A 27,259-nucleotide genomic window follows, 5' to 3' on the forward strand; every position below is an offset into this window, starting at 1 on the left:
ATTTAAACTTAGCATCGTGTCCAAAGCTTTACCTAAATATATCACCTGTGCCGATCAAAAGGTGAATTTTTACCCTTGTAATATGCTGGGTTTCTCATTCACCTGTGAAATTCAGGTGATTTCACAAAGCATCTTGGTAACTTCATGGGCCATTTAAAATGAAATCTGAACTCTTTACTCTTGTCATTTTTTACCTACACAATCTGTCCCTCCTCTCGTTAGGTCACTGGGTTTATCTAGTCTCGCTGTCTTAATGCTCACTACACTCCAGGCACACGTGTTCTCATCATACAGCCTTTGAACTTCCTCTTCTCTCTGCCTTAAACATTCTTTTCCAGATCACTGCTTGGCTGGAGAATTCTTACCATTCAGAGCTTAGCTTAAATGTTGTCTCTTCAGAAACGCCCTTCCTGACCACTTATGCTAAAAGGGCCCACAAGTCACTTTCACAGTATCCCCACTTTATTTTAATCGCACATACACCTATATCAATTCAGCAGAAAGATAAAACAATTATAAACATGTAGTCACCTAATATTTGTTATTGTGTGCATCAAAATGGATGAAGTAAAAGTCTGAGAAAAACTAAGGGAAGAAATTGACCATCCACCATTCTAACAGGAGTAAGGTAGTATCTCGTTGTGATATATTTTCTTGGTTATTTATTTTTACCCCTCCCCACATACACTAAAATACCAGTTCTATAAAACAGATAATTAGATCTTGTTAAACTACATCTTCATTCTTTTAGGAAGAGACACACAATTAGCCCTCAATGTTTGAATGAAATAATAACTGTCCTCAGTGTGCGTGCAAGGTCATTAAGTACGATTGCACAGTGCACAACCTGCCCAACCACCCATGGGAGGCAGCCACTGAAGGATAAAGCACAAAAAACCCTTTATGCTATAATTTAATCTTCATAAAAGAGTTATAGAGTTATAAGGGGTAAGTGAGACATTTTTATTTAAACCAGTTTCCCCCCAGTACTCAAGATAACATGATTTATTACCTTGACAAAAGTCTTGATCACTCTAATATCAGAACTGTGGCCGTGTATTACATCCACAGAAAGGCAGGTCAGGGGATAGTGGTTGATTTATTCAGCAGGAGAATAAAATTATACTAATTATTATTTTATAATAAATTAGCAGTGATAAAATTCTATAATGGAGCTGTTCAGCACTTTTGGCCTGGAAACCAGCAGGCTTAAATTCATTGGGCAATTTATAAAATAGACCTATTAAAGAGTATACTTTTCTAAAAGCTCAGAGGCTAATATTGGCATAGTAGTCTTCCTTAAAACCAGTATGGATCACTCAAATCATACAACATGAACTCTAAATCAAATGAAATTCAATAGTCATAGGGTACCACTTGCCAAGAAAACCCTATTAAAAAGGGGAAGATATTTAGTGAATCAGAAGTTTGAGACTCATTGGCATAAGCGTGCAAGATTTTTCTGTGAGAAATATTTTGGAGATCTATGTCAACAAAAATGTAACTAACCTTCATCACCATTGACTAACTAGCATTTTCCAGAGGAAGGCATCTCTGGGTCTAGTATTCAACAATCATTGCTGCCTGCATAGTTTTGTATAAATTAAGTTCCACAAGTCTTCCATTTTTTACTACCAGAGACAAAATACACATAACAACAGCAATGTGCCTTTCCATCACATATGCCCGTTAGAGGCTCAAATGCAAAAACTATGATATCATTTCATAAACTACAAGGCAATAATAAAAACAAGCTATGCATTTTAGGAATAATGACACTAGATTTGCTAGGCATTGAATCCTCCAACACATAGCAACATGCCAACTCACTTATATTTTGTTTTCACAGCACCAATTGCTATCACCATTGAATGAAAATTTAATAGAGTAAGAGATACAGCAACAACATACTGAACCCACTGTCTCCTTTTACACCCCAGGGATACCGAAGCCCTAGGATCAAAGGCCAGGGTGAATTTCTGTGGCTAGGTTAACACATCAGAGGTCAGGGTTGTAAACTTCTTGCCCCCGTGTTCAAATCTCAAGAGTCTGTGTGACTTTAAGACTTCCTCCCTGTCCCTGAAAGGGTCTCTGGTCATAAGGTTATATGTGTCCTGTGGCCTCGTGCTTTTTTTTCTCTCCATTCCCTTCACGTGGCATTTGTGTCACTGCATCTAAGTCCCTTGAGGCCTCAGCGTCAGCAGTCACAGCTGGCAGGAGTGATGTCTGGAAAGCCTTTTGGGGTGAAAGGTGCTCTATCCCCCTACAATGCTATCATTACTAGTCATCTCAGCAAAATCAGAGCTGAGCTTCCTTCCAGTGTGACAGCAGCTACAAGCTGCTGATATCCTCTTGATATGGATTTCTTGATTGTTAACCCAGAATAAAATGTATATTGCTTTGATAAAAAATGCATGCAGAAAAGCTTCTTATTTGAAGGATTAAAAGTAAAATCGGTTTTTGTTCTAATTTCCTTCTGTTCTCTTTGGACAGCGGGAGTACAGACTTATTTTTTTTACTATCCTTCTGCTCAAGGCGATGGTATTTTTATATTAAACAAAGGAAGGGATTTACTGCAAATATCCAGGCTGAGGCGAAGGAACCAGGGCTACCAGTCAGCGACATGAAAACTGGACTTTGTTACATGAGATGCAATGCTAGATATCTTCTTCCTTAATTGACTCAGTGACTGTACAAAAGTTCATTTACTGCAATCAATATTCCTTTACATTGTGCCTCAATCAAAAACTACTTTCTGTGGTCAATAGCAATTAGACAGATGTTAAGAAATGGCAATGTGAATGGTGATGAAACTCAAGATTTATACCTGCCATTCTTCTCAAAAAAAAAAAAAAAAAAAAAAAAGCCAGGGAAACAGCTAATGGCATTATATTGAATTTGCCACCTTGCAGGGAAGACCTATAACAGGCTTTGGGAAAAAAGTCAGAAAGATCACAGGCCAGGAAAGTGAGATGAAAAATCTTGCTAAAGCTTTATTTCTGATGTCTTTCCAAGTTAACCAAGATCTAATAAACAACAGGAAAAAATATCAAAGCAGAAAAAACACAAAGGACACAAAAGTGTTACATTATAGGAATTTTCAAAGAAGTAGAATAATTTCACAGGAGAAGAGCTTTACAGACAGTTGTCTCTGGTGTTAGTAGTAAAGAGTGATGGTTGGTGAACACTGGAAAGATAATAAAGATGAAAGGAAATCAGAGCAGGAGGCATATTAAACAGAAATGATGAGACATGAGTGAGCACCTGTAAAGAATTGAATGGTTTCCCTGAATCAACTCACTTTTCCCTAACAGAGCTTTTTTTTTTTTTTTTTTAGATAGAAGTGGACAGCTGGGAACAGAAAGCAAACCCACATAGGACTGGAATCCACAATAAGCAGTGAAAACCCCACCTGACCTTGGACTCTAACCAAGGACCCTGAGATTAAGGGTCTCATGTTCTACCAACTGAGCTAGCCAGACAGCCATTACCTAAAAGAACACAGCAAGGTATTTGCCTCCTGCCAGAATGTCGGGCTTCCCTGGTGGATCAGCGGTAAAGAATCTGCCTGCCATGCAGGAGATACAGGAGATGCATGTTCAGCCCCTGGATTGGGTAGATCCCCTGGAAGAGGGTATGGCAACCTACAGAGAAGCCTCGTGGCTACAGTCCATGGAGTTGCAAAGAGTCAAACATGACTTTGCGATTAAACAGCGACAGCGACAGCATGGTATATATGAATGTTGTTAAAACAGTGGATGGGATCACTGACTCAATGGACATGAGTTTGAGTGAGCTCTGGGAGTTGGTGATGGACGGGAAGCCTGGCATGCTGCAGTCCATGGGGTCGCAAAGAGTCAGACACAACTGAGCAACTGAACTGAAAACAGTAAATCCTAACAGTTCTCATCACATTGTATCTATAAGAGATGATGGATTGTTCACTAAACTTATTGTGATAATTGCTTCATGATGTATGTAAATTAAGCCATTATGCTGTACACCTTAAACTTATACAGTACTGTATATCAATAATATCTCAATAAAACTGGAAGAAAAAAATAAGCAGCTATATTGATCAAAGCAAAGTTAAAAATGAAATGATGTGATCAACTCTAAGATACTGAAGGGGAGCAGAAAAGGCCACCCCAAAATGTGCCACTTTGTCATATGAATTATTTTGAGCTGAAGGCAATCAAGACCCAGCCGATTCAGGAGGAACTTTTACCTTTTCCTAACTCCCTAAAATAATTCCGATAGGGAACCTGGCTCAGAAAGACAGCTGGTACCAGAGATGTGGGTGTGTGCTCGGATGTTCAGTCATGTCTAACTCTGTGCGGCCCCATGGACTGTAGCCTGCCAGGCTCCTCTGTCCATGGGATTTCCCTGGCAAGAATACTGGAGTGGGTTGTCATTTCCTCCTCCAGGGGATCTTCCCAGCCCAGGGTTGGAACCCACGTCTCTTATGTCTCCTGCATATGGTCAGAGATAACATTCTCATTTGAAAGACTTACCTGTGTGGTGGGGCAAACATCTAATTACCAAACATTTGCCCATCTTATCAACATGAATTATCTTCCTCCCCTTTGAAGCCCCATCCCGCATCCCATTCCTTAGCTCAGGATGATAGCATATAAACACTAATTGCCTGACTTGCCCTTGAGTCTCAAGAGTTTTATGAGTGTCTCAAACACAAGAAATTAAGCCAGTTTTCTCCTATTAATCTGTCTATGTAAACTTAATTATTAAATGACCTAAAGAATCTAGGAGGGTAGAAGGAAATTTTTCTTCCCCTATAAATAAAAAGACACAGCAGGTCACAAAGTAGCAAGATACTGGAACTGGACATCTAGATGACGTCTGTTAGGTAGACTGCTTATAACCCAAGTTACAGTGGGACGCCAAGCCTTGGGCAATACAAGAAGAGACATACTTGGATTCTCTTGGTGGTCCAGTGGTTAAGAGTCTATCTGCCAATGCAGAGGACAAGGGTTTTATCCCTGGTCCGGGAAGATCTCATATGTTGCAGAGCAACTACACCTGCAAGCTGGAACTATTGAGCCCATGTGCCTAGAGCCTGTCTCCGCAACAAGAGAAGCCACCTCAGTGAGAAGCTCCAACACCACAGTGAAGAGTGGCCCCCACTCACCGCAACTAGAGAAAGTACACGCAGCACCAAAGACCCAGCATAGCCAAAAATAAGCAAATAATTTTTTTTGAAGAGAGATATACTTGCACCACAATCATTCTAACTTTCTGAATTTTCTGGAGACTTTGCCATCTGCTAATAGAAATTCCTTTGGGGTAGCAGGGAGAAAGAAAATCTAGAAATAGAAACCTCACTTTTGTGTCCTGGTTTGAAGATGCTATTTAACTGTTTGAGAGATGTCCACAAATACTTATGAGCAGAATCTTTCACCCTGCGCTTAACTTTCTTTGAGCATCTTGTCTTTTAGCTTTTATCCTTGTCATCCTCTTTATTCATTTTTCTTGACACACTCAGAAGAATCTTTCGAAAACAGAGTTAATTGGTAATACCATTCTTCTATCTAAACTCTTTCAATAACTTCCTGTTAGGTTTTGAATACATTCAAAACTTCTTCTAATGGCCTGGAAGAACCTGCAGGATACACCTCACTCAACTGAATGGCTGTACCCCATGCTGTTCTCCCCAGGCTGAGATTCTCAGTACCCCAAATACCTCTTCACTTGAACAACCTAAGATCTCGTTCTCCCTTCCTTTCCCTTTTGTTAAGAACTCTCCCTAGTGCCTGAAGTTACCAGATGATGTATGGATGTTTGTCCTAGAGAGAGAGAGAATTAGCCAGAAGTCTTGATGATCTCCCATTGTATTTCTTTTATTCTATTCAAATCAGCATTGGCATTGATGGGCATTCCATCTTAATTCTTAGTGGTACAGACTCAGCAATCAGCATCAAAGGGGATTATAGGAAGACCTAAGGGATAGGAAAAAAGGGAGGCAGATGGAAAACCAATTATTAGAGGTATAGCTGTAAGTATGGAAAATTATCTAGGATTCAGGATGAGTAAAGAGGCTGTTGTCTACAGGAGAAACGTCAGCAAGGAATGAATATGAAATTAACAAAAGTAAAGTATCAATGGACCCAAAAAGTCAAATGGAATTACTGAATGATACAGTCAGGGAAAGTCTGTCAATGTAAATAGCAGAGTGAGAATGAATATTGAGAAATATCGTTTATATTTTGAATTGATTTGCATAACAGGAGAATGAGTAAAAAAATAAGTTTAAATCTTCTAAAAATTATGATTCTTAAAACGCTAACCTGATATAAATTGAGCCTAGAGGCCAAGATGTCATTGCTCCCAAACTAAGCTGTATTAACATTCTTACTGTATCCCAAAGGGGCTAAATAGATATTAGTGTTTTAGATAGATTTGTTTTCCTTCAGTTGTGCTATTTACTTTCTGCAGTGCAGTGCCTTTTATGAATGATCTTCTGTCAAAAAATATGCTCCAGGTACATTGCACACACATCCTGTTGAAAACAGGACAGGGCTTTTATTGTTCTAGCTTCATTCAGGCATCTAGCACAAGTCTGCTGTTATCTTAAACTATATTGTGCCCCTACCTTCTCACTTAACAATGACACAAAGATCCAATTTATAACCAGCAGAGAGGAGGGGGTGTTTATCTCGTGTGAGGCTACACACAAGTGCAGGAGGCACAAATGGGTTGGCAGCACTTGTCACAGTCCACTGGAAGCTGAAGATGAATCAACAACAAAGAGGACATTTTAAATTATCATTTTGATTTCAATTTGCTGCTACACCCACAAGTAAAAAAGCAAATAAATAATCATTCTGTAACAGGAAAAACCATCCATCCTTTACACCAACCAAAAGGGCTGTAATCATTACAGGAGACTTAAGTGAGATGATATTGTGAATTAAAAGCCAGAAAAAGCAACATTAATACTTTGAATACAAACCTGAGCTCAGAAGATATTTTATTTTAATTTATTTTGAGTTTACTCTGCTACTGAACCATGAACCAAACAAAAGTTTTGGGGGTTTGCTTCTTTGTTCTTAATGTCTTAGAGAAACAAGATAAACAAAATATACATATGCATATATACACACACAATATAGTTTCTATATACAACATATAGTCACATATTCTTGTTTAGTTGCTAAGTCATGTTAGACTCTTCATGACCCATGGACTGTAGCCCGCCAGGCTCCTCTGTCCATGGGATTTCCCAGGCAAGAATACTGGAGTGGGTTGCCATTTCCTTCTCCAGGGTATCTTCCCAATCCAGGGATCGAACCCTCCTCTCCTGCACTGCAGGCAGATTCTTAACTGTGGAGCCACAAGGGAAACCATATATATATAGTTTCTAAAATGATTCACTTAGAACTAAACAAGAATATAAAAACAGTCTCTAAACTAGAAGAACATTTTCTTTCAGTACTTCCAATTATATATTATATAATCAGAGACACAACCCTAATCATATGCAGAATGTTGGGTGTGTGTCAGTGTGTATACATACTACATGAGTATCAGCTATTTGAAGATTAACTTGGGGGGAGTATAAACTGGTATCCATATTTTTCTGTCTTACAACATAAAAACAAACAGCATGACATGGAAATGTTTTTTCTTTTAAATTAATGTATTTTTTTAAATTGAAGGATAATTGCTTTACAGAACCTTGCTGTTTTCTGTCAAAGCTCAACATGAGTCAGCCATAGGTATACATATATCCTCTCCCTTTTGAACCTCCCTACCATCTTCCTCCCCATCCCACCCCTCTAGGTTGATACAGAGCCCCTGTTTGAGTTTCCTGAGCCATACAGCAAATTCCCGTTGGCTATCTATTTTACATATGGTAATATAAGTTTCCATGTTACTCTTTCCATACATCTCACCTTCTCCTCCCCTCCCACCATGTCCATAAGTTTATTCTCTATGTCTGTTTCTCCATTGCTGCCCTGTAAATAAATTCTTCAGTACCATCTTTCTATATGCATTAAGATACAATATTTATCTTTCTCTTTCTGACTTACTTCAGTCTGTATAATAGGTTCTAGGTTCATCCACCTCATTAGAACTGACTCAAGTGGGTTCTTTTTTATGGCTGAGTTATATTCCATTATGTATATGTACCACAACTTCTTTATCCATTCATCTGTTGATGGACATCTAGGTTGTTTCCATGTTCTAGCTATTGTAAATAGTGCTGCAATGAACAATGGGATACATGTGTCTTTTCCATTTTGGTTTTCTCAAGTTATATGCCTTGGAGTGGGATTGTTGGGTCATATGGTGGTTTTATTCCTAGTTTTTAAAGGAATCTCCATACTATCTTCCATAGTGGCTGTATCAACTTATATTCCCACCAACAGTGCAAGAGACACCCTTTTCTCCACGCCCTTTCCAGCATTAATTGTTTGTAGACTTTTTGATGATGGTCATTCTGACTTGTGTGAGGTGATATCTCATTGTAGTTTTGATTTGCATTTCTCTAATAATGAGCGATGTTGAGCATGTTTTCAAGTGTTTTTTAGCCATCTGCATGTCTTCTTTGGAGAAATGTCTGTTTAGGTCTTTTCCCCACTTTTTGATTGGGTTGTTTTTCTGGTATTGAGTTGTATGAGCTGCTTGTATATTTTGGAAATTAATCCTTTGTCAGTTGTTTCACTTGTGACCCAAGATGTGTCTATCTCAGAGAATGTTCCATGTGCACTTGAGAAGAAGGTGCATTCATCTGCATTTGGAATGTCCTCAGGATATCAATGAGATTCATCTCATCTAATGTTAAGAATTGTGTTTCCTTATTAATTTTCTGTTTTGATGATCTGTCCATTGGTGTGAGTAGGGTATTAAAGTCTCCTACTATTGTGTTACTGTCAATTTCTCCTTTTATGTCTGTTCGTGTATGTCTTATGTATTGAGGTGCTCCTATGTTGGGTGAATAGATATTTACAACCATTATGTCTTCCTCTTGGATTGATTCCTTGATTATTAGGTAGTGTTCTTCCTTATCTCTTGCAATCTTCTTTATTTTAAGGTCTGTTTTGTCTGATATGAAGATTGCTACTCCAGCTTTCTTTGTTTCCCAATTGCATGGAATATATTTTTCCATTCTCTCACATTTAGTCTATATGTGTCTCTAGGTCTGCAGTGGGTTTCTTGTAGACAGCATATATATGGGTCTTATTTTTGTATCCATTCAGCCAGTCTGTGTCTTCTGGTTGAAGCATTTAATCCATTTACACTTAATTATTGATATATAAGTTTCTATTGCAATTTTCTTAATTGGGGTTGATTTTGTAGATCTTTTTTCTTCTCTTGTATTTCTTGACTACATAAGTTCCTTTAACATTTGTTGTAAAGCTGATTTGGTGGTACTGAATTCTCTTAACTTTTGCTTGTCTGAAAAGCTTTTTATTTCTCCATCAATTTTGAATGAGATCCTTGCTGGGTAAAGTAATCTTTGTTGTAGATTTTCCCCTGTCAGTACTTTAAATATATCTTGCCATTCCCGTCTGGCCTGCAGAGTTTCTGCAGAAAGATCAACTGTTAAACATATGGGGTTTCCCTTGTATGTTACTTGCTGCTTTTAATATTCTTTCTTTGTGTTTAGTCTTTGTTAGTTTGATTAGTATGTGTCTTGGCATTTTTCTCCTTGGGTTTATCCTGTAGGGGACTCTTTGCACCTTTTGGATTTGACTATTTCCTTGTTCATGTTGGAGGAATTTTCAACTATAATCTCTTCAAAAATTTTCTCATACCCTTTCTTTTTCTCTTCTTATTCTGGGACCCCATATAAGTCAAATGTTGGTGTGTTTGATATTGTCCCAGAGGTCTCTGAGACTATCCTCAGTTCTTTTCATTCTTTTTACTTTATTCTGCTCTTCAGAAGTTATTTGCACCACTTTATCTTCCAGCTCACTGATTCGTTCTTCTGCTTCAGATATTCTGCTATTGATTTCTTCCAGAGTATTTTTAATTTCAGTAACTCTGTTGTTCGTCTCTATATGTTTATTCTTTAAATTTTCTAGGTCTTTGTTAATTGATTCTTGGTATTTTCTCCATTTTGTTTTCAAGGTTTTTGATCATCTTTACTATCATCATTCTGAGTTCTTTCTCAGGTAGCTTGCTTATTTCATCTTCATTTATTTGGACTTCTGTGTTTCTAGTTTGTTCCTTAATTTGTGTAGTATTTCTCTGCCTTTTCATTATTTTTTTAAACTTATTGTGTTTAAGGTCTCCTTTTCCCTGGCTTTAAGGTTGATTTCTTTCTTCCTTTTGGTTTCTGCCCTCGTAAGGTACGCTTACTCCTTGGAAGAAAAGTTATGACCAACTTAGATAGCATATTCAAAAGCAGAGATATTACTTTGCCAACAAAGGTGTTTGTCTAGTCAAGGCTATGGTTTTTCCTGTGGTCATGTATGGATGTGAGAGTTGGACTGTGAAGAAGGCTGAGCACTGAAGAATTGATGCCTTTGAACTATGGTGTTGAAGAAGACTCTTGAGAGTCCCTTGGACTGCAAGGAGATCCAACCAGTCCATTCTGAAGGAGATCAGCCCTGGGATTTCTTTGGAAGGAATGATGCTGAGGCTGAAACTCCAGTACTTTGGCCACCTCATGTGAAGAGTTGACTCATTGGAAAAGACTCTGATGCTGGGAGGGATTGGGGGCAGGAGGAAAAGGGGACGACAGAGGATGAGATGGCTGGATGGCATCACTGACTCGATGGATGTGAATCTGGGTGAACTCTGGGAGTTGGTGATGGACAGGGAGGCCTGGCGTGCTGCGATTCATGGGGTTGCAAAGAGTTGGACACGACTGAGTGACTGAACTGAACTGAACTGAAGGTTGGTTGGGTGGTTTGTTTAAGTTTCCTATAGAGTGAGATTTGTGCTGAGTTTTTGTTTGTTTGTTCTCTGATGGGCAAGGTTGAGTGAGGTCATACTCCTGTCTGTTGATGACTGGGTTTGTATTTTTGTTTTGTTTGTTGTTTAGATGAGGCATACTGCACAGGGTGCTGCTCATGGTTGGGTGAAGCTGGCTCTTGTATTCAAGTGGTGTCCTTTGTGTTAGTTCTCACTATTTGATACTACCTATGGTTCGTTCTCTCATAGTCTAGGGTCTTGGAGTCAGTGCTCCCACTCCAAAGGCTCGGGGCTTGATCTCTGGTCAGGAACAAAGATTTCACAAGTGGTTTGTTATGGCATTAAGTGAGATTAAAGCAAATACCCAAAAAAGAGAAACCAAAGATGAATCCCAGACAAATGGCAGTTACAAAATCAGGCAAATAATAGTTAAAATAATGGAATATATACATATACACCCATAAGCAAAGTCAAAACAGTCCAACAAAAATAAAGGATAGTCGATTTACCTGGTGAACAAAGTAAATCAAAAATTATACTTCCCAGTTGAGAACAAAACTAACTAAAACACAAACTAGGAAACAAAACTAAAGCAAGGTGTCAAGTGTGGAATAAAGTAGGTTTCAGTTTTTTAAACCAGCTTGTTTTTATTTGCCTTTCACTTGTAGCATCTCATCTCCATATTTGGCACATGAAAGAGACATCAATAGCTCAAAAGAGGCAGATTTTTCTGATTTCCATTTAAAGAGCTGAGAGAACAAGAGCATCTGACTTGATCTAGGTGGATTTGTTTTAACCCCAACAACTCTAGCTTCAGGCATTAAATCGAGCTTAAAGTCAAAGCCTCTTCCTTCTTCCACCCCCTTCCCCGCCCCCTACCCTCACGCAAGGCCAAGTCGGCCTTAATCAAGTTTTAAGAGTTAAAAAAATATTCCATCCATCCCAGAACAAGTAGGTTAATTTCACAAGGGAAAATTTTTTCAGTAATCCTTCGTGTCGGTCGGTTTGTGCTGCATGAGTCAAGAAAACTCTTAAATGGAAGAAAAAATAAGATTAAAAAAAAGAATCGGCGAGTAGAACTTTCTGTTTTCAATTGCTACCTCTGAATTGAGAAGCACAGCCTCTGTGAGGTGGCAAAGCGGCAAACACCTTAGTAAATGAAAAAGCCTAGTCCAGCTCGCCACACTTGGCCTTGAACGCCAGGCCTCTGAACACAGCATCTCAAAAAATGAAAGAGAAAAGGTCATTGGAGATTCTTCCCCTCTCTTCCCATGTTTCTTTTTTAATTATTTAACTTAATCTAACCAAGTTAAGTTGATCCAGGAAGAGCTTCATTCGCCATCTCACCGGCATCCTTACCTTCAGCTTGGTCCCGTTCCTGCAGTTGACTGCTCCTCGTCCGCGAAGCAGCTGATCAGAACGGCTGGGTTTGGCTACGCGAAAGCCTCCCGGCTTCCGTCACCGCAGAGTGTGGCCCCTCCAGCGCCCCGTAGAGATCCACGAGTTTCTGGAACTGGGGCCCAGTTCAACAGAAGTGGAGGCTCAGCTCGAGTCTGGGATGGAGGGCTTCAGGGAGCGCAGGAATCGGCAGACAGAGCCGTCACTTTAAAACGGGTAAGTCCGTCAAAAGTGCACTTTGGTTAAGTTAGTCAAAGTGCGGGGCCTGTGGCTCCAGTTTGGCCTCTTAGAACTTGGTCTGCATGTAGCCGTGGAAGGTGCTGTGGATCGACCTTTGAGGTACGTACAGGGAGACGCTAATGGTCTCAAAATAGATTCTGTCGCATCCTGGGGGGAACTCCCACCCATGCCTCCTGAATAGTTTCTTAGTTTCTTAAAGAGCTTGATACGTTATAGGCCCTGAATTCATGCTAGCTTTTTTCCTGTTTTTCCTTTTGATTTCTAATTATTTATTTTTACAGGAGGTTCTTGTTGATTATATTTTAAATATAGCTGTGTGTAATTGTCAATACTGACCTCCCAATCTATCCCTCCCCCTTCCCCCACCCTTCGGCCTGGTAACTATAAATTTTGTTCTTTTGTGTGTGAGTCTGTTTCTCTTTTCTAAATAAATTCATTTGTATCGTTTTTTTTTTTTTTTTTTTTAGATTCCACATATAAACGATAGTGTATGATATTTGTCTGTCTCTGTTTAATTTAAGTCCGTAGTATGATAGTCTCCAGGTTCCTTCATTGACAGGTGAATGGATAAAGATGTGGTACATACATACAATGGAATATTACCCATTTAAAAGAATGAGATAATGCCATTTGCAGCAACGTGGATGGGCCTGAGGATTATTTTCCCCTTTGGATACTGGTTAAGATAGGGATTTTTAAATATTACTTCTCTGTGGACTAATAGTGTTGAATACCTGCCTTGTAAGAGGAACCTGTTAGTAAAGTATTTCATTGGTTGTTTACAACAAACCAGTTATTTGGGCACTGTAAGTGACCAACCTAGATAGGATATTCAAAAGCAGAGGCAGTACTTTGTCAACAAAGGTCCGCTTAGTCAAGGCTATGGTTTTTCCAGTAGTCATGTATGAATGTGAGAGTTGGACTGTGAAGAAAGCTGAGCGCCAAAGAATTGATGCTTTTGAACTGTGGTGATGGAGAAGACTCTCGAGAGTCCCTTGGACTGCAAGGAGATCCAACCAGTCCATTCTGAAGGAGATCACCCCTGGGTGTTCTTTGGAAGGAATGATGCTAAAGCTGAAACTCCAGTACTTTGGCCACCTCATGCGAAGAGTTGACTCATTGGAAAAGACTCTGATGCTGGGAGGGATTGAGGGCGGGAGGAGAAGGGGACGACAGAGGATGAGATGGCTGGATGGCATCACTGACTCGATGGACGTGAGTTTGAGTGAACTCCAGGAGTTGGTGATGGACAGGGAGGCCTGGCGTGCTGCGATTCATGGGGTCACAAAGAGTCAGACACAACTGAGCAACTAAACTGCACTGAACTGAACTCCTAGTTTGGAAAAGAAAAAGAGGACCTAGAAAAAATAACTTGTCTAAATGCACACAGTTGGTTAGCGGTAAAGGTGGTAGGGATCACAATTTTTGACTCCTGTTATGGGTTGAATGGAGAAGCTCTATACAGTCAGCAAAAACAAGACCAGGAGCTGACTGTGGCTCAGACCATGAACTCCTTATTGTGAAATTCAGACTTAAATTGAAGAAAGTAGGGAAAACCACTAGACCATTCAGGTATGACCTAAATCAAATCCCTTATATTTATACAGTGGAAGTAGGAAATAGATTTAAGGGCCTAGATCTGATAGAGTGCCTGATGAACTATGGACTGAGGTTTGTGACATTGTACAGGAGACAGGGATCAAGACCATTCCCATAGAAAAGAAATGCAAAAAAGCAAAATGGCTGTCTGGGGAGGCCTTACAAATAGCTGTGAAAAGAAGAGAAAAGAAAAGCAAAGGAGAAAAGGAAAGATATAAACATCTGAATTCAGAGTTCCAAAGAATAGCAAGAAGAGATAAGAAAGCCTTCTTCTGCGATCAATGCAAAGAAATAGAGGAAAACAACAGAATGGGAAAGACTAGGGATCTCTTCAAGAAAATCAGAGATACCAAAGGAACATTTCATGCAAAGATGAGCTCGATAAAGGACAGAAATGGTATGGACCTAACAGAAGCAGAAGATATTAAGAAGAGGTGGCAAGAATACACAGAAGAACTGTACAAAAAAGATCTTCATGACCCAGATAATCACGATGGTGTGATCACTGACCTAGAGCCAGACATCCTGGAATATGAAGTCAAGTGGGCCTTAGAAAGCATCACTACGAACAAAGCTAGTGGAGGTGATGGAATTCCAGTTGAGCTGTTCCAAATCCTGAAAGATGATGCTGTGAAAGTGCTGCACTCAATATGCCAGCAAATTTGGAAAACTCAGCAGTGGCCACAGGCCTGGAAAAGGTCAGTTTTCATTCCAATCCCAAAGAAAGGCAATGCCAAAGAATGCTCAAACTCCCGCACAATTGCACTGATCTTGGCAACCCACTCCAGTACTCTTGCCTGGAAAATCCCATGGACGGAGGAGCCTGGTAGGCTGTAGTCCGTGGGGTCACGAAGAGTCGGACACTTACTGATCGACTTCACTTTCACTTTCATGTATTGGAGAAGGAAATGGCAACCCACTCCAGTGTTCTTGCCTGGAGAATCCCAGGGATGGCGGAGCCTGGTGGTCTGCCATCTGTGGGGTCACACAGAGTTGGACATAACTGAAGCAAGTTAACAGCAGCAGCAGCACACGCTAGTAAAGTAATGCTCAAAATTCTCCAAGCCAGGCTTCAGCAATATGTGAACCATGAACTTCCTGATGTTCAAGCTGGTTTTAGAAAAGGCAGAGGAACCAGAGATCAAATTGCCAACATCTGCTGGATCATGGAAAAAGCAAGAGAGTTCCAGAAAAACATCTATTTCTGCTTTATTGACTATGCCAAAGACTTTGACTGTGTGGATCACAATAAACTGTGGAAAATTCTGAAAGAGATGGGAATACCAGAACACCTGATTTACCTCTTGAGAAATTTGTATGCAGGTCAGGAAGCAACAGTTAGAACTGGACATGGAACAACAGACTGGTTCCAAATGGGAAAAGGAGTTCGTCAAGGCTGTATATTGTCACCCTGTTTATTTAACTTATATGCAGAGTACATCATGAGAAACGCTGGACTGGAAGAAACACAAGCTGGAATCAAGATTGCTGGGAGAAATATCAATAACCTCAGATATGCTGATGACACCACCCTTATGGCAGAAAGTGAAGAGGAACTCAAAAGCCTTTTGATGAAAGTGAAAGTGGAGAGTGAAAAAGTTGGCTTAAAGCTCAGCATTCAGAAAACGAAGATCATGGCATCCGGTCCCACCACTTCATGGGAAATAGATGGGGAACAGTGGAAACAGTGTCAGACTTTATTTTGGGGGGCTCCAAAATCACTGCAGATGTTGACTGCAGCCATGAAATTAAAAGACACTTATTCCTTGGAAGGAAAGTTATGACCAACCTAGATAGCATATTCAAAAGCAGAGACATTACTTTGCCAACAAATGTTCGTCTAGTCAAGGCTATGGTTTTTCCTGTGGTCATGTATGGATGTGAGAGTTGGACTGTGAAGAAGGCTGGGAGCCGAAGAATTGATGCTTTTGAACTGTGGTGTTGGAGAAGACTCTTGAGGGTCCCTTGGACTGCAAGGAGATCCAACCAGTCCATTCTCAAGATCAGCCCTGGGATTTCTTTGGAAGGAATGATGCTAAAGCTGAAACTCCAGTACTTTGGCCACCTCATGTGAAGAATTGACTCATTGGAAAAGACTCTGATGCTGGGAGGGATTGGGGGCAGGAGGAGAAGGGGACGACAGAGGATGAGATGGCTGGATGGCATCACTGACTCGATGGACATGAGTCTGGGTGAACTCTGGGAGTTGGTGATGGACAGGGAGGCCTGGCGTGCTGCGATTCATGGGGTTGCAAAGAGTCAGACACGACTGAGCGACTGATCTGATCTGATGGGTTGAATTGCATCTTGCTCAAAAGTTATATTGAAGTCTTACCCCCTGGGACTTCAGACTGTGACCCTATTAAGAAATAGGGTGCTTACGGATATAATTGGTTAAGACAAGGTCATATTATAGTAGGATAATATGTTAACCATAAACCACATGACTGGTGCCCTCCTAAAACAAGGGTAGAGACCCACAAGGACAAAGTTCCTATGTGACAAGGAGCAGCTATTGTATCTCCTATGTGACAAGGAGCAGTGATGTATCTCCAAGCAAGGAACTTCAAGGATGGCCACCAAAATGCCAGAAAGCAGAAGCCCCTAAGACAGAGTCACCATCTAAGATTTCAGAGGGAGCAGGGCGCTGTCACCATCTCATTTTCAAAGTCTGGCCTCCAGAGCCATGTGGTTTTCTAGACAACATGATATTTAATCCAGAATCTTAAGAAAGAATAAGTATGTTTCAAGTGAAGTAAGTTTAAAGTCATATTTCTGTTTTATTTCTGTTGTTGCAGATGAAGTTGGTAGTGAAGGTGGTATTTGAACAGCAATACACTCAATATGGTTATCTTAAATTATGGTGAGTGTATTCTAAGGATACACATGAGAATAAGTAAGCAAGGATCTTAGCCATATGCCCGAGGCTGGAGAGAAGCTAGGCAAAGCCAAACACCCGGGCAGGGGAGAGCAGGAACCAAGCAAAATTAAGGGCCCTGAGCTTGAACTAGGGAGATCATTTGAAATCCAAAGCAGGTCTAGGAATCTTGGAAGCAAAACTTATGAGGTTTCACTCTGGTTATCTACCATTAATTCATATCCTTTCTGTTTGTCCACATTTCTGTTAATTTGCTAATTTCTCCCCTTGTTTTCTAGCACAGATTCCAAGAAGTGAATCAGATTGGCTCATTTAATAATCATCATTTATATTCAGGCAGTATTTTCCCCACCAGGTTGTGTCATAAGCTACTGGTCATCCCATTCCATTTTTCCAGGTCATCCCCCTGAAAAAGATAACACGTGGGACAATCCTAGAAGAGGCTGTACAGCAATAGACTTTCTGAAGGACACTTCTGATACGGTTATGAGGGGCCTTATATGTCTGTCTAAAGAATTCTAATTTTATTTGATTGCAATTAAAAGATGTTTTTACACAGGGAAGTGTCATGATTAATGTTGCTCTTTGGGAAGGCCTGGGAGAAGAAAAGACAAATTCACTGAGTGCAGTGGGTAAGATATTAGTGAGAGGCTTTGCAAGCATCCAAGCTGGTTAAGGGCAGAAGTCTGACTAGAACACAGGGCTTTTCTGCCTTCTGCTCCTTGGTGGTGTCACACAGAAAGCTGACCAAATATCTCAGACGTGGATCACTTGAGATGGTCTGCCTTGTGGTGGTGGTTTAGTTGCTAAGTCATGTCTGACTGTTTTGCCACCTCATGGACTGTAGTCCCCCAGGCTCCTCTGTCCATGGGATTTCCTAGGCAAGAATACTGGAGTGGGTAGCCATTGCCTTCTCCAGGGGATCTTCCTGAAACAGGGATCGAACCCACATCTCTTGCTTGGCAGGAGAATTCTTTATGACCTGAGAAGCCCAGTCTGTCTTGACCTTTGCTTTTCATCCAGCTTTATTTAGCAATAATTTGTCAGTACAAGGGGTGTGTGGACTTAGGGCACTGGACACTGATATACCATGCCTCTACACAGGGGGAGAAAACACACACAAAAAACAAAAACCTGTGCTGTTCCTCCCCATGATTTTAACAGCTGAGTTATATAAATGCTTTTTGGTTCAGAAAAGTAAAGCATCAACCAGAAACCTTCCACAAAATGGCACTGTAATAAAGATTAAGTGCGGAGAGACCCATTTTGCTTTAGGTAAAAGACACTCTGCATACTTACCATCCTCCTCTGACTTTCTTATTTTTTTAATGTTTATTTTATTTTTAGTTGATTGACGATTTTTGTACAATATTGGTTTGATTTCTGTCATACATCAAACAACTTTGCTTGAGTTCTAAGGATTCTAATCACATTGCTGTGAAGCCACTTCGGAGAGGGAGGAAGGTTTGACAGGAGTTGGGTGTGTCTGAATCCCCATGTATTCAATACAATGGACACAGAACAGAAAACATTGACTCATGTCACCCAGGGATTTTCTGTCTTACATTTCAAACAGTTGTTCTAGATGGAAAAATACAGATATTTCTGAGCAACAGGAAAAGGCAAGCAGGCTGTTGTGGTTGTGGTAGTGGTTTGTTTCCGCTTTGTGTCTTAGTGAGTTTCCTAATAGTGCCTTTGACAAGTAACATGGTTTTCCACTTGTGATCAAAATTGTTACAGAATAGGTACCTCTCCTCTCGGTATCAGCTTTCTCTGTTGCCCCAGGAGATTTTTTGTTTTTATTCATAAATTAAATCATCTAAAGCCACGACTAAAAAGGAAGATGTTTTATAGTGAATAATTACACCAAGATCATTTCATTAACCCTTCATTGCCCTCAAATCTGATTTAAAACTTTCCCCCAAAAGAACATTATTGGAAATATAGGAAATCTATCACAGTAAATGACAGAGCTGGAAGAGTCATGCTCGCATGGCATGTGATGGAAAAAATGCACCTTGAGGGGCACTGCCTGACCTTTTCAAGAAATCAGCAGTTGTAATTATGCACTAGAAACACACTGAGTTTCCAAAGAGACCAACAGAGGAAGGCATGAGGACAGCATATTAGATCCAATGCACGTCTCTTCCTTTTACACCAAGTGTGTTGTGTAGTTTATAAGAGCAAGTCAGATGGAAAGCCTGGATTTAGATTTTGCACGTTGTCTACCACCTTCCAAGTTTTCCTGTGATAATGGAGGTTATGCTAGTTTCTAATCCGTAAAGGACTCTGATGAAGCTGTGCAGTCGTGTACATAAATTTATAAGCAGAGATGTTGGCACATGGAAAACCCTTAAGAAACGTTAGCTATTTAAGGTAAAATAAGCTCCTTGCCTTGCACTAAAGGAATTTGTCATCTAACGGAAAGCATAAAGATCTGGAAGAAGTTACTGTTTTTGATTAATTTGGTTAATTGATGTTGATTCTAGGTATATTTGGAACCACTTATTTCCTCAATCACTGTCCGTTTGGTTGTGATATTGCAGAACTATTCCTGGCCTCTGTTGTCCTCTAAAGTAGGAATATGTTATTGTTAGTGTCTGTTGCATTAGGTGATGGGAATAAAAGAGATGATACTTATCTCATTCAGTTTTAGAGCTCATCAACCAGGCAAAGATTTAGCGGTTTAGCATATTGGGAAAACCTGTTCATAGTAGTCAGCTCAATTTGGGTCTAACATCTTATTTGTTTAGTAATATTAATGTTTATAATTTCTATCTGTTCTTACTCTCTTTATCCTTGCCTACAACAGTTATTAAGATGCTGAGTATGGTAATTTCTTTTTCATTCCATTATTCTTGCTTTTTAGTTGGAATTTTACTATAAGGAAGAGCTGTTCTTCGTTTATTTACTTACCTCAGTACAGACTTGTGCATCATTAGTTTATTCTGTGGATTATAATCCATTACTACTGTTACACATTTTGTTGCTCACGTGTCCAAGAGTTGGCCTTTGGGAGTACATCTTGGCCCCTGTACTATTTGGACATGCCCCTATCTTCTTTTGAACATTTATCTACTTTCAGGCACCACAAAGAATTATCCCAAGCTCTGTTTTTATTTTTTTCTACACCAGCCTTGGAATCAGCTATTTTTCCAGGGAGCTCTGGTTCCTTTTATTGAAGAATGGAATTTAGAAATTAAAATCTGGATACAAGGTGTGCTACTTTCTATCAAGATAGCATTTCTTCTAGGTCCTCTCATCAGACAGGGCTAGGAAATTCTTATCTATATATTCCTACATTCACACATCTACATTTTTGTATTTATCTGTCTTTATATATATATAGGAACACACAGATTCATTCTGATTTCTATTGTCCTCTAAGTTACTGCTACTGCTTCTGCTGCTAAGTCGCTTCAGTCGTGTCCAACTCTGTGCGACCCCATAGATGGCAGCCCACCAGGCTCCCCTGTCCCTGGGATTCTCCAGGCAAGAACACTGGAGTGGGTTGCCATTTCCTTCTCCAATGCGTGAAAGTGAAAAGTGAAAGTGAAGTCACTCAGTTGTATCCGACTCTTAGGGACTCCATGGACTGCAGCCTCCCAGGCTCCTCCATCCATGGGATTTTCCAGGCAAGAGTACTGGAATGGGGTGCCATTGCCTTCTCCACCTCTAAGTTAGGAATTCAATTAAGTACTACAGAGTTCAGTTTAACATTCTTTCTTTCCTTGTCCAGAATTCCTTTTTCCAGCATTGAGGAATGTGACTCTCGTTACTTGCAGTCTGTTTACTTATTTGTTCAGTCTCTGTATGTGCACAAAGTTGTTTCAGAATTGCTAAACTATACTCCTATGAAAACTGAACTTAGAAAATAGAGGACACTATGTGTGGACGGATTCTTTGGTCTTTTTAAATTACAAAATACATCGTCAAAACGTTATATTCCAGTTGTTTAAATTATTTATTTTCTTCCTTCATGTATTTCAATGTACTTATTTACTTTTACTACAGTTGGATTCATTTGTTTGTATTCCCTTTTGCATTCCCCCAGCAATTCAGTGGGTTTCATTGATTTATGATTCATTCATTCTCTCATTTTAGGATATTCTAAAGGTCAGGACGTAACAAAAGCTGTCCTCAGAGCTGTGCTGTCCTCCCTCATCGTATTAGCTCATTGCCATTCTCACAGTCTTTTCATCCCAATCCCACCTTCCCCCTTTAAGTAATCAGTCTCATAAGTTTCTAGTTTAGTCTTCCTGTATTTATTTTTGCACATATAATCAGAGACATATATAGCTTCTTATGTCCCTTTTTTTCCCCTTCCTCAAAAGTAGCACACTGTAGATACTTGTATGTGCTTTTTGTTTTCACTTTCACTTAATAGTATATGCAGAAAATTTCCCTGTATCACTTTTTAGGGATCTTTCACATTCTTTGGTAGTTGCATGGTTTCTGTGCTGTTAGGATATATCATAGTTTATTCAGTCCTTCTTCTATGCATGGACATTGGGGATATTTCCAGTATTTTGCTTTTAATAAAGAATGCTGAAATTAATAAACTTGTATAGATATATTTTTGTATTGTTGAAGGTATTATAATACTTTTATAGTTTCTGGTATATAATGTTAGTTACCAATCCTTCCAAGCATGAGAGGGCCTGAGCTACATTCTGCTGCTGCTGCTGCTAAGTCCTTTCAGTCATGTCCGACTCTGTGCGACCCCATAGACAGCAGCCTACCAGGCTTCTCCATCCATGGGATTCTCCAGGCAAGAACACTGGAGTGGGTTGCCATTTCCTTCTCCAATGCATGAAAGTGGAAAGTGAAAGTGAAGTTGCTCAGTCGTGTCTGACTCTTAGCGACCCCATGGACTGCAGCCTCCTAGGCTCCTCCATCCATGGGATTTTCCAGGCAACATACTGGAGTGGGGTGCCATGGCCTTCTCCAGAAGTGCATTCTGGGAGGTTATTATTGACTACTCATGTCCAGTGTATAAAGAGGAAAAAAAATGTCCTAGGTGGGAAATCAAGAGACAGTCTAAAGGACAAAGTCTACCAAGAGGAAAGAGGAGGATTAAACTCGACATGACATAAAAGAATCTGCAAATCCAGTTGAACCAACGTGTTTGGGGAGAAGAAAATCAAAGTCAGAAGAAAAAGTCCAAGGCCACAGTGAATGGAGTCCTTTGCCGGGAATGGATAGCAAACTATTGTTAAAGCCACAAAGGAAGTAAATGACTCATTGCAGAAGGGCTGGCAAGTGCGCTTTTTTTGGGAAAAAAAATTCTCGACTATTATTGATGGAAATGTAATGGATTTAGGCTATGGGAAGTAAAAATGATGACTTCTTCTCTTTCTGACATTTTTTTTGTGAATGCATCTAGGGCTTCCTGACCCACATCCCTCCATTCAAGAATTCTCCCTTAAGACAGTTCTCCAGTTTTTATAACTTCAAGTTGATGCATATTAAAAAATTATTTCTGGCTCTGTGACTGTTCCTTTTATCTTTATCCTGGTTTGCCTTAAGTCAAAAAGATATTACGAGTCCATTAATGTAACAAAGGATAACAGAAAATTGTTAAAAATTCTCATTATGGTATCCAGGCATTTCTCCCACTAGGTGAAAGAGGTGTTTGAGGCACCAATAAATACATTCATCCTCTGTGTCTAAATTCTAAAATAATTGAAAGACAGGCACAGACATCAGAAGGCAGAAAACAAAACAGCATCTGTAATACAAACAAAACAAAAAATGAAGTAAACAACAACAACAAAAAAATCCGAGAATGTGGTTTAATCTCTGTGATAACAGTGATCTTGTTAACACCACATCTCTATTAAAATTTCTGTGATACAGCGATCTTGTTAATGCCACGTCTCTAGCACAGGAGCAACAGGAGAATCAAAGGCTTCCTTCGTGGGGATCTGTCTAGCAGAAAATAGAAGCTTCCTGCCAACAGATTGAGTGTAAAAGGGGTGGAACTGAGCACACTCAGGTATACTTTCCAAATTCATCAATCAAGTAACTTAATTTCTGTTTCCATGTGCACACTGATTAAAGATGGGGGAAGAGGCGAGCGTCTCTCTCTGTGCATAAATTAGTAGTGAGGAAAGTTGGTTCTTCTCTAATACTGCACACCCATCCACACCACTGGGAAAATAACTCCCAGTACACACACTTCCAAACGTGAGAGAGTAGAGGTTTTATACTCCAAGTGCATTTTTCAAAGACACACGTTTTGCCTTCTGAGGTGGCCATATGTTCAGACTCTGGGTTTTATTGTATATATTTTGGTGCATCAGGGCCCAGCTGGCTCCTGATCTCAGAAGAATGCTTGGTGGCAAAGCACTTAGCGAGGGTCCTGGGCTCCTAATCCATGATAATTAAACACTCTGGACTCCCACTGCTTCTGTCTCTCGTTTTGGAAGGGTTTTTACTTATTTTTAATTCTTTTAAAAGTCAGATGCTGCTTTTACATCTTGAACTAATTATTCTTCCAGAGCTCCTTGATTTGTTTGTCTCATGCAGGGAGAGACAGGTACGAGAGTTAATTAAATATCCTCTTGTCAGACAGCTGATGAAATCTTCAGTGCCACTGGTTTCTGGAGTGTGTACGTGGCTGTATGTGTTGATGTTGGTAACTTATTTTTCTGTGAGGAGACTGAACGGCCATATTGGCCTCCTTATCTATTTTAACGGCTGGATGGACTTTGCTTTGAAAAAGATCAAACCACCACAGCACAGAAGCAAGGTGGCGGCAGGGCTCTAACTGGGTGATTGCGCTGACAGCGCTCATAAGTAATCAGGGCCATGTCATCGCCAAAACCTCTTTCCTTGGCTCCTCACTAGACAGTGTGTCTCCAGATCTATTTCACTGTGTCCTTTGTGCTGATGGGGATGGACACAGCCCATTGCCTACAAGGATATAGGAGGCTGCTGGAGAGAATTCTGTTGCTACAAGAGGAACAAGATTATTACAAGAACAAATATCTGGGTGAGGGACAGGGAGTGAGTGATTGGGATACTGGCAGGGCTTAAATGTCATCTGGGAGGGGAGGGCACTTTGTTTTCAACTTTACGTACAACAAAGAATTATTCCCAGGCTTTTTATATTTATGGTCACAGATATTGTTTATTTTAGTTTCTTTTTAAAGAAGTCCGTGTGTTGTCTTTGGGGAGAGGATAAGTGAGAGGAAGAAACAGCATATATAAGTCTTTGAAATTTATCTCTAATTCTAGTTTATTTAAGAGACAAACTCTTATTTATTGAACATTAAATCAATTTATCACAGCTAGCCAGATATATTAGGCTAGGTGCACTTATTTTTTTTTTTTTTTTTTACTAGAAGGATATAATTTAGGAAAATAAGTTTATTTCCTGTTTTATTTATTTTTGGCTTTGAAATTCCCTGGCTCACCTGGTAAAGAATATGCCTGCAATGTGGGAAATCTGGGTTCAATTCCTGGGTTGGGAAGATCCCCTGGATAAGGGATAGGCTACCCACTCCAGTATTCTGGCGTGGAGAATTCCATGGACTGGATAGTCCATAGGGTCACAAAGAGTTGGAGACAACTGAATGACTTTCACTTTCATTTTGAAATCGCAAAGAAAAAGTGCCACACATTTCTTCATTTTAGTAACAAGGAAGTTCCCCCCCCGCCCCCGCCACATCATAAAAAAACCAATAATAAACTCCTTGGAAGGGCCATGGCTGCCTTGTCTGGCATCCCTTCCCTTATTCATGCAACGAGATTTGGGGTTCATCATCCACATGTCTTGAAGAATATCTAGCTATACTTTTTCTCCGAGATCATATTTATCTAAAACCAACTGCAGGTCTCAGACCCTTGACCAATTAAGTAAAAGATCTCCTGCATCATGAAGTTTTCCCTATTCATTCCAGCTACAAGCCGTCTTGCCTTGAACACCTATACTCTGTGGCCTGACCTCATCTATAATACTTTTCACATGTTATCTTTAATAGCTGTTTTGTTCTACTTTCTACAGGAAGGGACTATGTCTTAAATGGGCTGATGTATAAACTCAACATTCATTCAACAAGGTCTTGATCACATGCAGCTTATTTCTAGTTGGAGATGGGGGGTGGGGAAGATAGAAAAATAAGCAAGTAAATAAACATATGAACAGATAGTAATAATTTCTGAAAAAAATAATGAGATGGCAGAGAGTGAGCTGAGGAGGGGGAATTGTCTGCAAGCAGAAGTAGGCTGTAGGTAAGTTGAATAGTCAGGGAAGACCACTCTGTTGTGCAAAATGAAGCCTGAATGAAAAGACAGGAAGAAAATGCCAGTATCTGGGATCAGGTGATTTTAGGGAAAATAAATAGAATGAGAAAGTCCCTTAGATAATCATGAGCTTACTATTATGTGTGGAAGGAGAATTAAAAATGGAAGAAGTTGAAGGTGAAGTTGGAAGAGCCATCAGGTAGCAAATAACATAGGAACTTGTTGGCTGTGAAAAGGAAGATCTTAGGTCCAGGGGTTACACAGACTGATTCTCATTAGTAGAGATCATTCTGGATGCTGTGTAGGTTAGGACTGTGAGGGAACCACCATAGAAGAGGAGGACCAGTTATGAGGATGAAGCATTAGTACAGGTGAGAATGCATGGGGCTTGGACTAGGGTGGATTGCAGCATATAACGCTGAGCTTTGTTGAACAGTAACAAATTTACAGGAGGTTAAATAAATGAAGAGGAAGTTTTTCCTGGGATAAGAATATCTCCATTTTGGAAATTTCCTTTCATAAATTGAAAATCTGAGGCAGTCCTAACCCAAACCCTAATTCACTCTCTTAGTGAAGTGAGTGAAGTCGCTCAGTCATGTCCAACTCTTTGCGATCCCATGGACTGTAGCCCACCAGGCTCCTCTGTCCATGGGATTATCCAGGCAAGAATACTAGAGTGGGTTGCCACTTCCTTCTCCAGGGGATCTTCCCAACCCAGGGATCGAACCCAGGTCTCCCACATTGCAGGCAGACGCTTTAACCTCTGAGCCACCAGGGAAGCCCAATTCACACTCTTACCCTAACCCAAATCCTAACCCTACTCAAACTAAAAGGATTATACTGGGAAAAGCCTTATTCTTCTTTGGACATTTTGATACAGGTTTGGGGGAAAAAAAAGTGCAATTTTAAAGATGGACCGAAGACTCTGAAATTTATTGGAGCAGAAAAAACAGACTCTATGTCTTAATTAATATTCCCCAAGTAAGGGGCTCTCCTCTCTCTTTTTGTCTGAACAGAGCTGAATCAACTACTGAGAATCTAGGCAGATGCAGTACTAAATTAATTAGTCCAGAAATTACAGGAATCAAGAGAACCTATGTTTCATTATCCTATAATGCCCCTGATTACATCAGTTGCAGATCCTTGAAATACCCACCTCAGTACTCCAGTAGGATTCTATTTACCTGGTTTCCTTGGGCTTTTTTGTCCCCTTGAGAAATCACTTCTCTGTTTATCTATGAATTTTGCCTCCAAAAATTCAAATGAAATATTTGGAAAAGCATAGTTGGAGTCTTAACATTGTACTCTCAACACCTGTGAAGTCATGCATACAGCAGTGTTCAATAAATGTTTTAGGGTGCTTCTAATGAGAAAATCACCACCTCTAAAATGACCTCTGTACTTTGACATGAGGGAAGGGCCTTTACCTGATGAAGGAAGTCTTACTAGGTCATCTCAAATCACACGCAGGTGGATAGTTCTCTCTAAAGGATTATTACCCATGACCTCCTGCTTGGAAATCTTGACCCTGGTCCACTGGTCTTATTTACATAGCATTTTTGACAATCTCTTCTCTGTCCAAGGGCAGTGACAGGCTGATATGCTAAAAGCTAATAGTTCTTTCTTGTGCCTTCACTATTCAATCCTAAGAAGAAAGATGCCATGTCAATAAAATACGTTTTTATTCCTTTTGCATTATCCAGCGAGAATAAGATGAGCCAAGCCACTTAACTGCCTTGAAGCTGTGGCATTCGGCAACCCTGAGCGCTCTCTTAGCCTGAGCTAAATGTGCAGTGACCTCAAGGTGAAGATTTTCATTGACCCTTCCTAAATGCCTAACCCTCCATTCCTCCAGCATCTTAAATGTTTTCTTTGCAAATAGAAATGTCAAAAGGTTTATTTATGAATTTATATCACTAGAGTGACCCAGCAGAAAAATTTGGCCCAAGAATTAATTTATTGGGGGAATGGTTCATAAGCTCAGAGTTAGCTGGAGGGGTGTGGATAAAA

At 40.0% G+C, this 27,259-nt stretch overlaps 1 non-coding gene across 1 annotated transcript; it reads right to left on the bottom strand.

Moving 5' to 3' along the window:
• Positions 1-3,409: 3,409 nt before the first annotated feature.
• Positions 3,410-3,482, bottom strand: TRNAK-CUU (transfer RNA lysine (anticodon CUU)). The gene has a single exon. It is a non-coding gene; the product is annotated as a tRNA-Lys (tRNA).
• Positions 3,483-27,259: the final 23,777 nt, after the last annotated feature.

Source organism: Bos indicus, chromosome 27 (genome assembly GCF_029378745.1).
Source record: "Bos indicus isolate NIAB-ARS_2022 breed Sahiwal x Tharparkar chromosome 27, NIAB-ARS_B.indTharparkar_mat_pri_1.0, whole genome shotgun sequence".
Lineage (NCBI taxonomy): Eukaryota > Metazoa > Chordata > Mammalia > Artiodactyla > Bovidae > Bos > Bos indicus.